Source organism: Balaenoptera musculus, chromosome 15 (assembly GCF_009873245.2).
Source record: "Balaenoptera musculus isolate JJ_BM4_2016_0621 chromosome 15, mBalMus1.pri.v3, whole genome shotgun sequence".
NCBI classification, from domain to species: Eukaryota; Metazoa; Chordata; class Mammalia; order Artiodactyla; family Balaenopteridae; genus Balaenoptera; species Balaenoptera musculus.
Window position 1 is genome coordinate 20,329 of NC_045799.1, and position 15,000 is coordinate 35,328.

Genomic DNA, 15,000 nt, shown 5'->3' on the forward strand with positions numbered 1-15,000 from the left:
ATTTCACCACTTTCCATGTTCCAGGGAAGGCTTGCTTCTCTTGGTGGTCCACAGCCCCGAATCAGTGGCCCTGTGGATGCCGCCAACCTAGTGACGGTCACACTGGCTCTCAGAGCCATTCCTACGTGATTGCCTGTGATAGTCTGTGACTGTTTCAAATTACAGAGGCCCTGGAGCCATCCTTGACCCTCTCCCTGCTGTGAGGGGATACGCCCTCCATCCACCCCACCCTGCCTTGGCCTTGCTTCCCTCATCTCTATGGGGCCAGGCTGTAGCCTCGCATCTCACCACCCCTCCCTCTGCTCTGCCGAGTGGTCTTCCTAATATAAATAATAGACAACATACCATCAGTATTGGTCTTTGTAGAGCATCATGCTAAGCACTTTACAGAGATTATTTCCTTGGAGTAGACATTAGCGTGCTCTCCAAGAAGAAGAGCAGCCCTGACGATGGGAGTTGGCCTGGGCTCACAGCAAGGTGGTCCCGTGGTTGTCCTGCTGGACACAGACATCTGGCAGAAGAGCTGCACTGTGACAAAGGCCACATCATAATTGTGTCCAGGCGGAGGCCAAAACCAGGTCTCTGACACCAGCGTGCCCTCTCCCAGCCCACAGCAATGAGGCCTGCTCCTCCGTCAGCACAGCTGAGCCTGCCTCTGCCCTCACAGGCGTCACTCATTTAGATACCCCTGCTTCCTGACTGCATCCAGCCCATGCAGAATTCGTCCATCTGTAAAAGAGATGTCCGTGCCCTGCCAAGGCCACCAGACACACTGTAGTTGGGTGATCTGGGATTATTCCTTGTCCCAGGGAGTGGGGGGCACACCATGGGGAGCTGTGGGGTGTCTCTAACAGGTATTGGGAAAGCTCACTGAAAGATGTAGGCCTGGGTTGGGTGATTTGTGGGCCACTCATCGTTGATGTATCTGGAGGAGGGGTCCCCAGGCACAGGGGTGGTCATGCATAGGCCTGAGGCAGGAGCATACCGGAGGCTGGAGCCACATGCGGGGTTGTGTTGTCATCTTCAAAGAACAGTACTAGGACTTCCCTTTGTTCAGGTAGCCCTTTTTTTTTAAGGTTTTTTTTGTGTGTGGTAATATATAGATAACATAAAATTTACCATTTTAACCATTTTTAAGTGAACAGTTCAGTGGCATCAAGTACATTCTCATTGTTGTGCAACCATCACCACTATCGATCTCCAGAATTTTTTCACAATTCCAAACTGAAACTCTGTACTAAGAAACTCTGAAGCTCTGACCAAGATGCAGTGACAGGAGTTGGACTTGCCCCCATTCATGAAACAACAAAGAAATGGACAAAATATGTGATGCAACAGTTCTCGGGACACTAAACATTATGCAACAAAGCTCAGAGAGATGAAGAACCAATGGGCTGAGCCCTGCAATTGCCCCCATCTTACCACTGTGAGAATCTCCAGGCTGCAGTGCAGAGAAAGGGAACCCAAGCAGAGCCAGAAGGACTCCCTGAGTCGAGGAGATAAAACTGAGAATTCAGGGAAGCCAAGGCAGCTAGAGGCCACAGCTGGTGAGGAGAAAGCAACATTGAGAAGGAACTTGGGGATCTGCAGGAGATCCCCCCACCAAATTTTCAGCAGAGAACTAATCAGCACATGCATGTCAGTAAACAACCCAAGTCTGGGAGAAGAACTGCCCAGAAGGATTCGAGGTAATGCCCCACACCGTAACAAGGCAGGAAGTAGTGCGGGTTCCCACCAGCCAGACTGGAAGACCTCTTGGTTCATTGGACATTGGGTAGAGGACGGAGAAGGCTCTTGCCTCAGTAGTGAGGAATAATTAGCCCCAGACTGGTCACTGCACAGACCCCACCTAACAAATCAAAGAAAGATTTGGAAGAATCAAACTATTTCCTTCTAACTGTATCCCAAAACAAAGCTCAAGAATATTTTTAAGAACAGAAAATATCCAAGCCTCAACAAGGTAAAATTCACAGTGTCTGGCATCCAATCTAAAATTGTCAGGTGCACAAAGGAGGAAAATACAACTCCTAATGAGGAGAAAAATCAAGCAATTGAAACTGGCCCAGAGTTGACATAGATCTTAGTATCAGTAGACAAAGACACTAACACGGGTGCTATAGGTGAATATCAAGTATTGAAAACAGTTAAGTAGAGACATAGAGGTTACAAAAAAAGACTCAAATATAACTTCTAGAAATGAAAATTATAATGTCTGAGTTGAAAAATACACGGATGTTATTAGCAGCAGATTAGACATTGCTGCAGAAAGGTTTGAAGAGATAGCAATAGGAACTGTCCCAAATAAAACATGGAGAGAAATGAGAATAAAAAGTTAACAGCCTCAGTGACAACTGTGGGACAACCTCAAGTGGCCTAATATACATGGAATTAGTGTCCCAGAAAGAAGGAAAGACAGGTTGGGAGAGAAAAAATTATCTGAAAAAACAAAGGCTGAAAATTTTCCAAATTTGATGAAAACTACAAACCTCAATGTACCTCAAGCCCAGAAACATGAAGGAAACTACACCAAGGTATAACACAATCGAGTTGCTCAACCAGTGATAAAGAGAAAAAAATTTTAAACTCCCAGAGAAAAAAACACATTATGTACAAAGGAATAAAAATAAGGCTGACAGCAGATTTCCTGATGGAAACAATACAAGCAAGAAGACAGTGAAGTAACATTTAAAATACCGAGGGCTTCCCTGGTGGCGCAGTGGTTGAGAATCTGCCTGCCAACGCAGGGGACACGGGTTCGAGCCCCGGTCCGGGAAGATCCCATATGCCGCGGAGCAACTAGGCCCGAGAGCCACAATTACTGAGCCTGCGCGTCTGGAGCTTGTGCTCCGCAACAAGACAGGCCACGATAATGAGAGGCCCGCGCACCGCGATGAAGAGTGGCCCCCGCTTGCTGCAACTAGAGAAAGCCCTCGCACAGAAACGAAGACCCAACACACCCATAAATAATAAATAAATAAATTTAAAAAAAAAAAAAATACCGAAAGGGAGAACAAAACCCTGCCACCCTAGAATTCTAACTTTCAAAAACAAAGGGGAGGGGCTTCCCCAGTGGTGCAATGGATAAGAATCCGCCTGCCAATGCAGGGGACACAGGTTTGATCCCTGCTCTGGGAAGATCCCACATGCCACGGAGCAGCTAAGCCCGTGCGCCACAACTGCTGAGCCCACATGCTGCAACTACTGAAGCCCACGCGCCTAGAGCCCATGCTCTGCAACAAGAGAAGCCACCACAAGGAGAAGCCTGCGCACCGCAAGGAAGAGTAGCCCCCACTCGCCACAACTAGAGAAAGCCTGTGCACAGCAACGAAGACCAAACACAGCCAAAAATAAATAAATTAAAAAACAAAAACAAAGGGGAGAAGGGTGTAGTGTAAGTGCCCGGCGTGAAGCTTTGATTACCGAGGCATCCGTGTCAGATGACATGGCTCGTGAATAAACATATCACCAGCTGTATGACACGACTACTAGCAAAACAATCAGGTAGGGAATTCCCCTCCCCCCTTGCATGGAGCTCCCGTTTCAGAAAACCCTGGGAGACCTGGAAAACTGAGCACCTGAATGACCCTGCCTACTCCCTAATTCCTGCCCTTATGCTCCAGGCTTGCCAATAATGCGTGACCCCATGATCCTAGGCACCCCACCCTCAGACCCTAATAAAGGCAAAGCCCCAGGCTCTCTTTCTCCCCCTCTGACCCTGCTGTGTGGCCCTGAGCTGTGCCATGTACCCTCCAGCACCTGTGAGTAATAAATCTTGTTCCTCAGAGTTCCCTCATGGTTTTTGCTAAAGTGCATCCAGTGATCGTAATAAGAACCACAAGGGCCAGTCCAGCCACAACATTGCCCCAGTAGCAGGGTTAGGGGGGATGTCCCCGGGGCTCACTACAAGTAATACAGGCCCAGAAAGTGCCTCAGGCGTTCCTAGCTGAGAGCATCACCATCAATAGGCTGGGACTGACACAGCAAACAGCAAATTACATCCAAAGTGAGCAGAAGAAAAGAAATAATAAAAATTAGAGCAGAAATCAATGAAACAGAAAACAAGAAATCAATAGGGGAAATGCGTGAAACCAGCAGGTGGTTCTCTGAAAAGATTGATAAAACTGATAAACCTCTAGCCAGGCTAACCAAGAAAAAAAGAAGATACAAATTATTAATTATCAGAAATGAAATAAGGGCCATCACTATGGATCCCATGAATATTAAAAGCATAATGAAAGAATATTGTGGGGACTTCCCTGCTGGCGCAGTGGTTAAGAATCCACCTGCCAATGCAGGGGACACAGGTGCGAGCCCTGGTCCTTGAAGATCCCACATGCTGCGGAGCAACGAAGCCTGTGTGCCACAACTACTGAGCCCATGTGCTGCACCTACTGAAGCCCACACGCCAAGAGCCCGTGCTCCACAACAAGAGAAACCACTGCAATGAGAAGCCCGCACACCACAGTGAAGAGTAGCCCGCACTCGCCACAACTAGAGAAAGCCTGCACACAGCAACGAAGACCCAGTGCAGCCAAATAAATAATTAATTTTTTAAAAAAAGAATATCGTGAACAACTCTAGCTCACAAATATGATAATCTAAAAAAATGAACCAGTTCCTTTTAAGACGCAAGTTACCAAACTCATACAAGGATATATAGATCATGTGAATAGTCCTACATCTATGAAAGAAATCAATAATTAATAACCTTCCAAAACAGAAAGCACCAGGCACAGATGGGTTTACTGGTGAATTTACCAAATACTTAAGGAAGAAATGATACCAGTTATCTGATCTCTTCCACGAAACAGAAGCTAGGGAACACTTCCTAACTCATTCTACGAGACCGGAATTTCCCTAATACCAAAACTAGACAAAGACATTACAAGAAAGGGAAAGTATTGGGTTGGCCAAAAGTTTCATTTGTTTTTTTCTGTAAGATTGCTCTAGTAGCACTTAGCTGTCTTTAACTTCATTCGAAGCAATTTTGTTAGATTGTATGTGACAGCTGTCATATCAGCATGCATTTAAAACAAGACATCAAAATCGGTGAATTTTTGTGTAACCATTTTAATATTGAAGATGGAAGGAAAAAAAGCAACATTTTCAGCATATTATGCTTTATTATTTCAAGAAAGGTAAAAATGCAATGAAACGCAAAAACAGATTTGTGCAGTGTATGGAGAAGGTGCTGTGACTAATTGACCATGTCAAAAGTGGTTTGTGAAGTTTCGCGCTGGAGATTTCTCACTGGACGATTCTCCACAGTCAGGTAGAGCAGTTGAAGTTGACAGGGATCAAATAGAGACATTGATTGAGAACAATCAATGTTATATCACGCGAGAGATAGCTGACATACTCAAAACATCCAAATCAAGCATTGAAAATCATTTCCACCAGCTTGGTTATGTTAATTGCTTTGATGTTTGGGTTCCACATAAGTTAAGTGAAAAAAAACCTTCTTGACCGTATTTCCGCATGCAATTCTCTGCTTAAACATAACAAAAACGTTCCATTTTAAAACAAATTGTGACGGGCGATGAAAAGTGGATACTGTACAATAACGTGGAACAGAAGAAACCGTGGGGCAAGCAAAATGAACCACCACCAACCACACGAAAGGCTGGTCTTCATCCAAAGAATGTGATGTTGTTTATATGGTAGGATTAGAAAGGAGTCCTCTATTCTGAGCTCCTTCCAGAAAACCAAACGATTAATTCCAACAAGTATTGCTCCCAATTAGACCAACTGAAAGCAGCACTCAACAAAAAGCGAAAAGCGTCCACAATTAGTCAACAGAAAATGCAAAATCTTCCATCAGGATAATGCAAGACCACATGTTTCTTTGATGACCAGGCAAAACTGTTACAGCTTGGCTGGGAAGTTCTGATTCATCTGCCATATTCCCCAGATATTGCACCTTTGGATTTCCATTTATTTAGGTCTTTACAAAATCTCTTAATGGAAAAAATTTCAATTCCCTGGAAGACTGTAAGAAGCACCTGGAACAGTTCTTTGCTCAAAAAGACAGAAAGTTTTGGGAAGATGGAATGATGAAGTTGCCTGAAAAATGGCAGAAGGTAGTGGAACAAAAGAGTGAATACATTGTTCAATAAAGGTCTTTGTGAAAATGAAAAATCTGTCTTTTATTTTTACTTAAAAACTGAAGGCACTTTTTGGCCAACCCAATACAAACCAATATCTCGCATGAGCATAGACACAAAAATCCAATATGTACAAATTGAATCCAATAATATATAGAATGAATTACACACCATGACCAAGTGCAGTTTATTTCAGGGAAGCATTTAACATTTCAAAGTAATCCATCACATCAACAGGCTAAAAAAATCTTATGATCATATCAATTTTGGATATGAAATTGGATTTTGTCAGATGCAGAAAAAGCTTCTGACAAAATCTAATACCCATTCATTATAAAAACTCTTAGCAAACTAGGATTAGAGGGGAACTTTCTCAATTTAGTAAAGAACATCTACAGAAAACCCACAGCAAACATCATACTGGATGAGAAAACAGATACTTTCCCATAAAATTGGGAATAAGGCAAGAATGTTCTCACCACTTCTCTTCAACATTGTACTAGAAGCTCTAGCTAATCCAATAAGACATGAAAAGGAGAGAAAAGGTATGCAGATTTGGAAGGAAGAAATAACTGTCTTTGTTCACAGATGACAAGATTGTCTACATAGAATATACCCCCAAAATCTATTAAAAATAAACAAACAAAAACCTCCTGAACTAATAAATGATTATAGAAAGGTTTCAGAATACAATGTTAATATACAAAAATCTATTGCTTTCCTATTTACCAGCAATGGACAATTGGAATTTGAAATAAAGAACACAACATTTACATTAGCACCAAAACAAACAAACAAACAAACAAACAAAAAAAAACCTTAGGTATAAATCTAACCCAAAAAAGTACAAGATGGATAAGAGGAAAACTACAATACTCTGATTAAAGAAATCAAAGAAAACCTAAATAAATGAATAGATATTCCATGTTCACAGATAGGAAGACTCAATGTTGTTAAAATGTCAGTTCATCCCACATTGATCTGTAGATTCAATGCAATCCAGTCAAAATCCCAGCAAGCTATTTTGTGGATATCAACAAACTGACTTAAAGTTTATGTGGAAAGGCCAAAAAAAAAAAAAAGAATATCCGACACAATATTGAAGGAGAAGAATAAAATTGGAGACTGACACTACTCGACTTCAAGATTTAATTTAAAGTTACAGTAATGAAGACAGTGTGGTATTGATGAAAGAATAGACGAATAGATCAACAGAACAGAATAGAGGGCCCGTAAAAAGACCTGCACAAATATAGTCAACTGTTCTTTGACAAAGGAGCAAATCAATTCAATGGAGAAAGGATAGTCTTTTCAACAAATGGTGCTAGAACTGGACATACAGATACACAAAAAAGGATCTAGACACAAACCTCACAATTATCACATAAAAGTTCTAGAAGGTGATACAGAGGAAAATCTGGGTGACCTTTGGCTTGGTGATGATGTTTTACATACAACATTAAAGACAGGATTCATGAAAGAAACAATTGGTAAGGTTGATTTCTTTCTTTTTTTTTTTTGGTTGCACTGGATCTTAGTTGAGGCAGGCGGGCTCTTTAGTTGTGTCTCGCCAGCTCCTTAGTTGTGGCATGCGAACTCTTAGTTGTGGCACGCATGTGGGATCTAGTTCCCAGACCAGGGATCAAACCCGGGCCCCCTGCATTGGGAGCGCGGAGTCTTAACCACTGCGCCACCAGGGAAGTCCCAGTAAGGTGGATTTCATTACAATTCAAAACTTCTGCTCTGTGAAAGACACTATTAAGAGAATGAAAGGATAAGCCAAAGACTGAGAGAGACTATTTGCAAAACACATAACTTATAAAGGACTCGTATCCAAAATATATAAAGAACTCTTAAAACTCAACAACAACAGAAGCCAAATAATCCAATTTTAAAATGGGCCAAAGACCTGAATAGATGCCTCAGCAAAAAAGACATACAGATGGCAAATAAGCATATAAAAGGATGTTCAACATCCTATGTCATCAGGGAAATGCAAATTAAAACAACGAGATACACTACACACCTGTTACAAATGGCTAAAACCCAAAACACTGACAACACCAAATGCTGGTAAGAATATGGAGTAACAGGAACTCTCATTCATTGCTTGTAGGAATGCAAAATTGTACAGCCACTTTGGAAAACACTTTGGCAGTTTCTTACAGAGCTAAACAGTCTTATTAGATACAGCAGTCTCCTTGGTATTTACCCAAAGGAGTTGAAAACTTATGTACACACAAAAACCTGCACATGAATGTTTATAGCAGCTTTATTCATAATTGCCAATTTTTGTGCACAACTGTGGTACATCCCAACTATGGAATATTATTTTTCAGCACTAAAAAGAAATGAGCTGTCAAGCCATGAAAAGACAGGGAGGAACCTTATGCTATTTCTAAATAAATGAAAGAAACCAGTCTCAAGAGGCTACAGACTGTGTGATTACGTACATACGGTATGATACGACATTTTGGAAAGGGCGAAACTGTAGAAATAGAAAGATTAGTGGTTGCCAGGGATGGGGTTGGGGGAAGGGGGGGATAAATAAACAAAGCACATGGGTTTTTAGGGCAGTGAAACTATTCTGTGTGATACTGTAATGGTGGCTATATGACATATGCATTGTCAAAACTCACAGAATGTACAACCCCAAGAGTGAACCCTAATGCTTATGGACTTTAATAGTGTGTCAATATTGGTACATCAGTTGTAACAATGTACCACATTAATGCAAGATGTTAATAACAGGGTAAACCGTGTGCAGGGGAGAGAGGGTATATGGGAAGTCTCTGTACTATCCCCTATTTTTCTGTAAACATAAAACTACTCGCAAAAAGTGAAGTATATTAATTTTTTTTAAAAAGGAGATGAAATTTTTTTCAGACATACAAAAGCTAGAAGCAGCAGCAGACCCACACGACATGTGTCAACAATAAATCGTCCCTTGCCATGGGCACTTGCCAGCTACCTCTACAAAGATTAAATCATGTGCTCTCCTGCAGCTGCAGCTGCTGACTTTCAACACCCCCTGGAAGGAGTTCAGGGTGGAGAGCAGAAATGAGGCGCTCTGTGCTCGGGGAAAAAGTGGCAGAACAGGTCTTCAGATAGTTAGATATTTTCAGGAGCCGATTTTATGAGCCCAATTCTTATATCTCCTCATATCTAGAAAAGCACTAAAATCCATCATGATGACAACAGCTCCTCGTGACTAGCAGAAACCTTCTGCAAAAAAATATGTGCTCGGGCTTCCCTGGTGGCGCAGTGGTTGAGAATCCGCCTGCCAATGCAGGGGACACGGGTTCGAGTCCTGGTCTGGGAAGATCCCACATGCCGCAGAGCAACTGGGCCCGTGAGCCACAATTACTGAGCCTGCGCATCTGGAGCCTGTGCTCCGCAAAAAGAGAGGCCGCAATAATGAGAGGCCCGCGCACCGCGATGAAGAGTGGCCCCCACTTGCCACAACTAGAGAAAGCCCTCGCAGAGAAACGAAGACCCAAAACACAGCCATAAATAAAATAAATAAATAAACAAATAAAAAAGGCATTCCTGCTTTACTGTGTTTTAAAAAAAAAAAAAAAATATGTGCTCGATTGCATGTACTCCCCCTTCACCAGAATCACGTATATACTGACCTTCCCCCCCACTTCTTTGGAGCGGTTTCTCAGAGATATCTGGGACACTGTCTCCCAGGCTGCAGTCCTCATTTTGCCCCAAATAAAACTTAACTCGCGGGCTTCCCTGGTGGCGCAGTGGTTGAGAATCCGCCTGCCAATGCAGGGGACACGGGTTCGAGCCCTGGTCTGGGACGATCCCACATGCCGCGGAGCAACTGGGCCCGTGAGCCACAACTGCTGAGCCTGCGCGTCTGGAGCCTGTGCTCCGCAACAAGAGAGGCCGCGACAGTGAGAGGCCCGCGCACCGCGATGAAGAGTGGCCCTCGGGCTTCCCTGATGGCGCAGTGGTTGAGAGTCTGCCTGCCAATGCAGGGGACACGGGTTCGAGCCCTGGTCTGGGAGGATCCCACGTGCCGCGGAGCGACTGGGCCCGTGAGCCACAACTGCTGAGCCTGCGCGTCTGGAGCCTGTGCCCCGCAATAAGAGAGGCTGCGATAGTGAGAGGCCCGCGCACCGCGACGAGGAGTGGCCTCGCGAGGACCCAACACAGCCATAAATAAATAAATAAATAAATAAATTTTAAAAAAAAAAAAAACTTAACTCGCAACTCTCACGTTGTGCATTTTTTTAAGTTGACACATGAAATGATAAAGTGAGTTTTTCATGCAGAAAGCAAATAATAACAGATGGAAATACAGATCTACACAAAAGAATGAAGAGCCCTGGAAATGATAACTCTGTGGGTAAATATATAAGATTATTTCTTAGTGTGCCTCAGTCCTGGACAAGGATGTCACTTCTCACTTTACCTACTTCAGTGCTGTTTTTACAATGGACAAGAATTGCTTTTGCAATTACAGTAACTAAAACATGCCTCCCCCACCCCACCCCACCCCCAGCCCTGCTTCCAACGTCTCCTCCAACGGAGGGGGCAGGGCTCACGTCCACTCTCCGCATCTGGGGCCTCGGAGTGAGATTACTGCCCACAGACGCATCAAACTCCACGGGGGGGTCAAGGAGGGGGCCTCAGCGCAAGTGAACGCTGTTAACACCTGCACCTTCTCTCCTGCCTCTGGCCATCTGTGAAGTGAGGCAGGACGGATCCTCATCCCAGGGCCAGGCCATGGCAATGACGAGACCCGATATTGACCACAAGGCGTCGCCGCTGCACTGCTGTGTTGAGAGCGCCCAAACTAGGTCATCTGAAAAGAGAAAAAAGTTTGTTCTTCTTCATTTTAAGCCATTTGTGGTGGAATTAACCACAGTTTCAGATATGAGTTGAGGCTTCTCTGCTATTTGTACTATATGGTGACTGCAGTTTGATGTTGATCTGAAAATATTGGTGAACTCAAACGTATTCATATAAGTAAAATGATTGGGAAGGGATTCTGAAAAATAACTTCTCATCTTAAAACAAACCACCTTAATAAAAGGTTAGCAATGCCTGGGCACAGGAATCTGCAATGATTACTTTTATGTGTCCACTTGACTAGGTTATGGTGCCCAGATATTTGGTCAAATACCAGTTAGGTGTTGCTGTGAGGGTATTTTTTAAACGTGGTTAACATTTACATCAGTAAACTTTGAATAAAGCAAATTACCCATCAGAATGGAGGAGGGCCTCAGCCATGTAGCTGAGGCCCTAAGAGCAAAGATGGAGATCCCACTCCCCACCCTCTCACCGCCACCCACCTCCAGACATCAACTCTTCCTGGGTCTCCAGGCTGTTGGCCTGCCCTACAGATTGCAGACTTACCCCCCCCACATTGTGTGAGCCAGTTCCAGAAAATAAACCGCTCTCCATATACAGATACAGATGTATGGGTATAGATAGATACACATGATATGGATATAGCTACGGATACGGATATGGATACGGATACAAATACAGATACAGATATAGATATAGATATAGCTGATATAGGTATCTCCTCTTGGTTCTGTTCCTCTGGAGAACCCTGGCTAATACAGGGTCCTGACACAGAAGTGGTGCCAGATCAGGGTCCAGAGGTCTGTCTACAGGACACCTGGGGTGGAAGCCCCGTGAGGGGCTGACATCCGCATTTCTTAGGATGCCGTTCCCGGGATTCGAGGGTCCCCTCCCCCTTAGCCAGCCCCTCAGCCAGCTCCCACTGTGTTTTATGACTTATGAGAGGGAAAGCTTGAGGGGAGAGCATAAGCGGGTAGCAGCCTTGGAGACATGGGGCCAGCCTGGGAAGAGCAAACTCCAGAACCTCTGGCTGCAGCTGTCAGTGGACAAGACCAGTTGCTAGTGCAGGTGGCAGCAGCAGCTGTGTTCACCCTGTGGGCACCAGGTGGGTGGCAGTTAGACTTTGCAGACAGGAGTGCCCTGGGGGGCGCCTCCAAACCCAGGGCTTAGCTGGCAGCTGTGGTCAGACATCAGGTGTCTGGTAACCCACCAGGGGCAGATCTTGGAGCCAGGAGTGATGGCTGGTGCTGATGGGGGCTGCAAGAAGGAGAGGCGGGCTAGAGGGTGTCCCCAGAGTGTCAGGGGTGGTTTGTGACCCCGGGGCCTGGGCTCCTGCTCGCTCCCTCCCACTCTCCTTCAGCAGCATGTGCTGTGGACCCCTTTACAGAGAAGGAAACTGAGGCACAGAGGCTGGAAGCGTCCTGCTCAAGGTTCCCAGGTATGAGACGGGCCTGGACTCAAGCCAGAGAGCTGGCACCTGTGCTAACGTGTCAGAAACCAGGAGCCCCCGTGAGGGGCGCCTCGTCCAGCACCCCTAACTCGGGCCCACTTGCTGCCCCGCACCACTGTCCAGACACACTTCCTGGGCCCTCCTCCAGCCCTACAAATCCCCCACCCTGCTGCGCACGGGTTCTGTGCTTGGCCGCCCACGGCCACACCAGTCTGACCCTCAGCCTCCGCCAGAGCAGCGTGGGGGCTCCAGGTGACGCTCCATCTAAAGGGTTTAGGTGACTGAACAACGTTTGAAGACCGCCAGTCCCGACGCAGGGCTCCAACGTGCAGGGCAGCTGCAGCATCTCTCCCCCACACCACTGGCCACCCAGGGGCGCATAAACCTGTTGGAGGTGCCCTAGGGCCCCTCCAGCATGAGTGCGGGGTGGGTGTGGATGGCCCCTGGGGCCGAGCTCTGTGGACGGGGGCGAGCCTTGAGGCCTGGAGCAGATCGCCACCACCATGAACCCCTCTCACAGATGCCTCTGATCTGGCTTCCCGGGGACATGCGATGGCAGGGGTGGGGCGTCCAGACGTCCCAGGGCAGCCTGGGCCCCACTGCAGTGCACGCACATGTCTCAGCGCGTATGCCCCCTGAACTGATGAGGAAACTGCCGCACAGAGAGGGTCGACCTGCCCAGGGCCTGGACCGCTCTGAGTGTTGTATTCACAGGACACGTGGAGACCGTGAGCTGGGAAGTGTCCCTGCCGCACTAAAGGATTCGGGGCGGGCTGTGGGCCAGGAAAAGATCCCCTCTGAACATGCACACATCGTTTCTCAATTTAAAGTTGTCTGGACTCTAAAAGGCCCCTAGACTCAGCACTTTAAGAAGGAAACGCGCTTGAGGGTCTGGTCGTGATCGCAGGCCCAAGCTTGGCAGGAATCATGTGGGACAGACCTTCCCCCACCCAGGGTCAGCACAGGGGATGAGGCCAGGAGGCTGCTGTAACCTCTGTGAACAGCATCAATGTGGAGGGGCCCCCAGGGAGGGTACAGTGTCGAGGTGGCTCCGGAATGATCAGGAAGGTTCTGGAAAACGTGGTCCCAGGGCAAGGACCATGTCTTACTCCTCTCTGCTTCTGACTGAAAACGTGTGCATCAGAGGAGGCCGCCTTTAGGCATCCAGAGAAGACATCTTGGACGAGCCTGGCCGCCCTTGTGGGACACCCACGGCTGCTCCAGTGGCAGTGAATCCCCACCAGACAACAACTGGAGAGGGGCCGCTCTGACAGCAGGTCTGGGCTGCCTGGTGGCCGCCACCATCCCCGGCTCACAGCGAAGGAGGACCCTCTCCAGGAGGATCCAGAAGGAGGAGATCAGAACACGTGGCTGGTCCGTCCTCCTCCCGTCAGAGGGCATGGACTCTGTGAGCCTGGAAATAAAGCTGAGGAGGGAATCTCCTGGGCCCGGTGGCCCCAGACCCCTTATGTCCAGGTGGGGCCCCCTGCGGCTACGTCACCCGCTTTGTCCAAGACACAGAGGCCAGCGTCCTCCTGGCTCCTCCCACACTGCACTGGGGCGTCAGGTACCTGGGGCCACACTACAGACAAGCTGATCTGCAAAGAGCCTTCTCCTCATTCTGGAAAAAAAAAAGACCCAGTCTGTAATCAGCCCGAGGTGAAGGGAGACAAACACTTTCTCTTTGTAGCCACTCCTTCCCGTTTTAAATCAAAGTTATTTATAAATCAGGAGCACTGATTGCTTTTCTCTCAGGAGCTTAGCGCCCTGGAAGGAGGGACCAGAACTCCTCTGGAGCTCACCGTGGGGCTCACCTGTCAGGAAGGGTTAGGCTCAGGGTCTCTCCCTTGACAGTCCAAGCAGGTCTGGGGACTTCTTAGCTCCTGGGGCTCCTGCCAGGCGTGGCTCCCACCTGTGGGTTGCTCCTAGCCCAGGTGTCCAGGGGCACAACTGGATCTTCCTAATTCACAGCCTGGGCCCTGGGCCCACCTCCTGCCCCGTGGAGCCACCCCTCTCCCCACTCTGGCCTGAGCTAGGGGGCGCCCTGCTCAGCCTTCCTGTGGCAGGTGGGACATCCAAGTGGAGACCCAGAAGGTGCTAGAACTGGGAAAGGCAGGCCTGGGGAACAGTGTGGGCATTCCCTGCACGTGGCACACTCTTGTAGGGATGGTGAGAAAGGGAGGGGAGAGGCCAGGAGGAGACCCAGGGCAGCTTCTGCGGGGCGCAAGGGGGACAGGTTGGAGGAGGGCACAGAGGGGGAGGGATGGAGGGAGTCATAAAAGGCGCTGGGAGGGTAGCGGCCAGGCTTCAGTGGCCCACACAGCCTAGACCAGAGGGGACAGGGAGAGGGGCAAGGCTGGCAGGGGCGGGGTCTGGGGGGCAGAAGGGACCGCAGGGGCCTGTCCCTAGGGTCAGCTGCCAGCACTGGTGGTGTGCCCACAATCGTGGATCCCCTGGCACCCCTGTGTGTTTTAACCTGACGGGCACTTGGCTGAGGTGGGGGCTGGGATTCTCTCGGAGAAGCCACCTCCTATTTCAAGGAGGAGCAAAGAGGAAGGCAGCGCCTATAACCCCTGCAGACCCGTACGGCAAGGTCTGGACCCGTATCGCCCAGTGTTA

At 47.4% G+C, this 15,000-nt stretch overlaps 1 protein-coding gene across 10 annotated transcripts in view; it reads right to left on the reverse strand.

Annotated features, from left to right (window-relative positions):
* Positions 1 to 9,111: 9,111 nt before the first annotated feature.
* The window catches only part of MYT1 (myelin transcription factor 1), a 74,799-nt gene continuing 68,910 nt past the window's right edge, over positions 9,112 to 15,000 (reverse strand). For 9 of the 10 annotated variants that reach the window (XM_036827324.1, XM_036827325.1, XM_036827322.1 and 6 more), the window contains one exon: positions 13,056 to 13,066. The gene's annotated coding sequence lies outside the window, so the exon portion shown is untranslated. Of the gene's footprint in view, positions 9,123 to 13,055; positions 13,067 to 15,000 lie in introns of those variants that run through there. The other variant, XM_036827317.1, reaches the window with a different exon arrangement.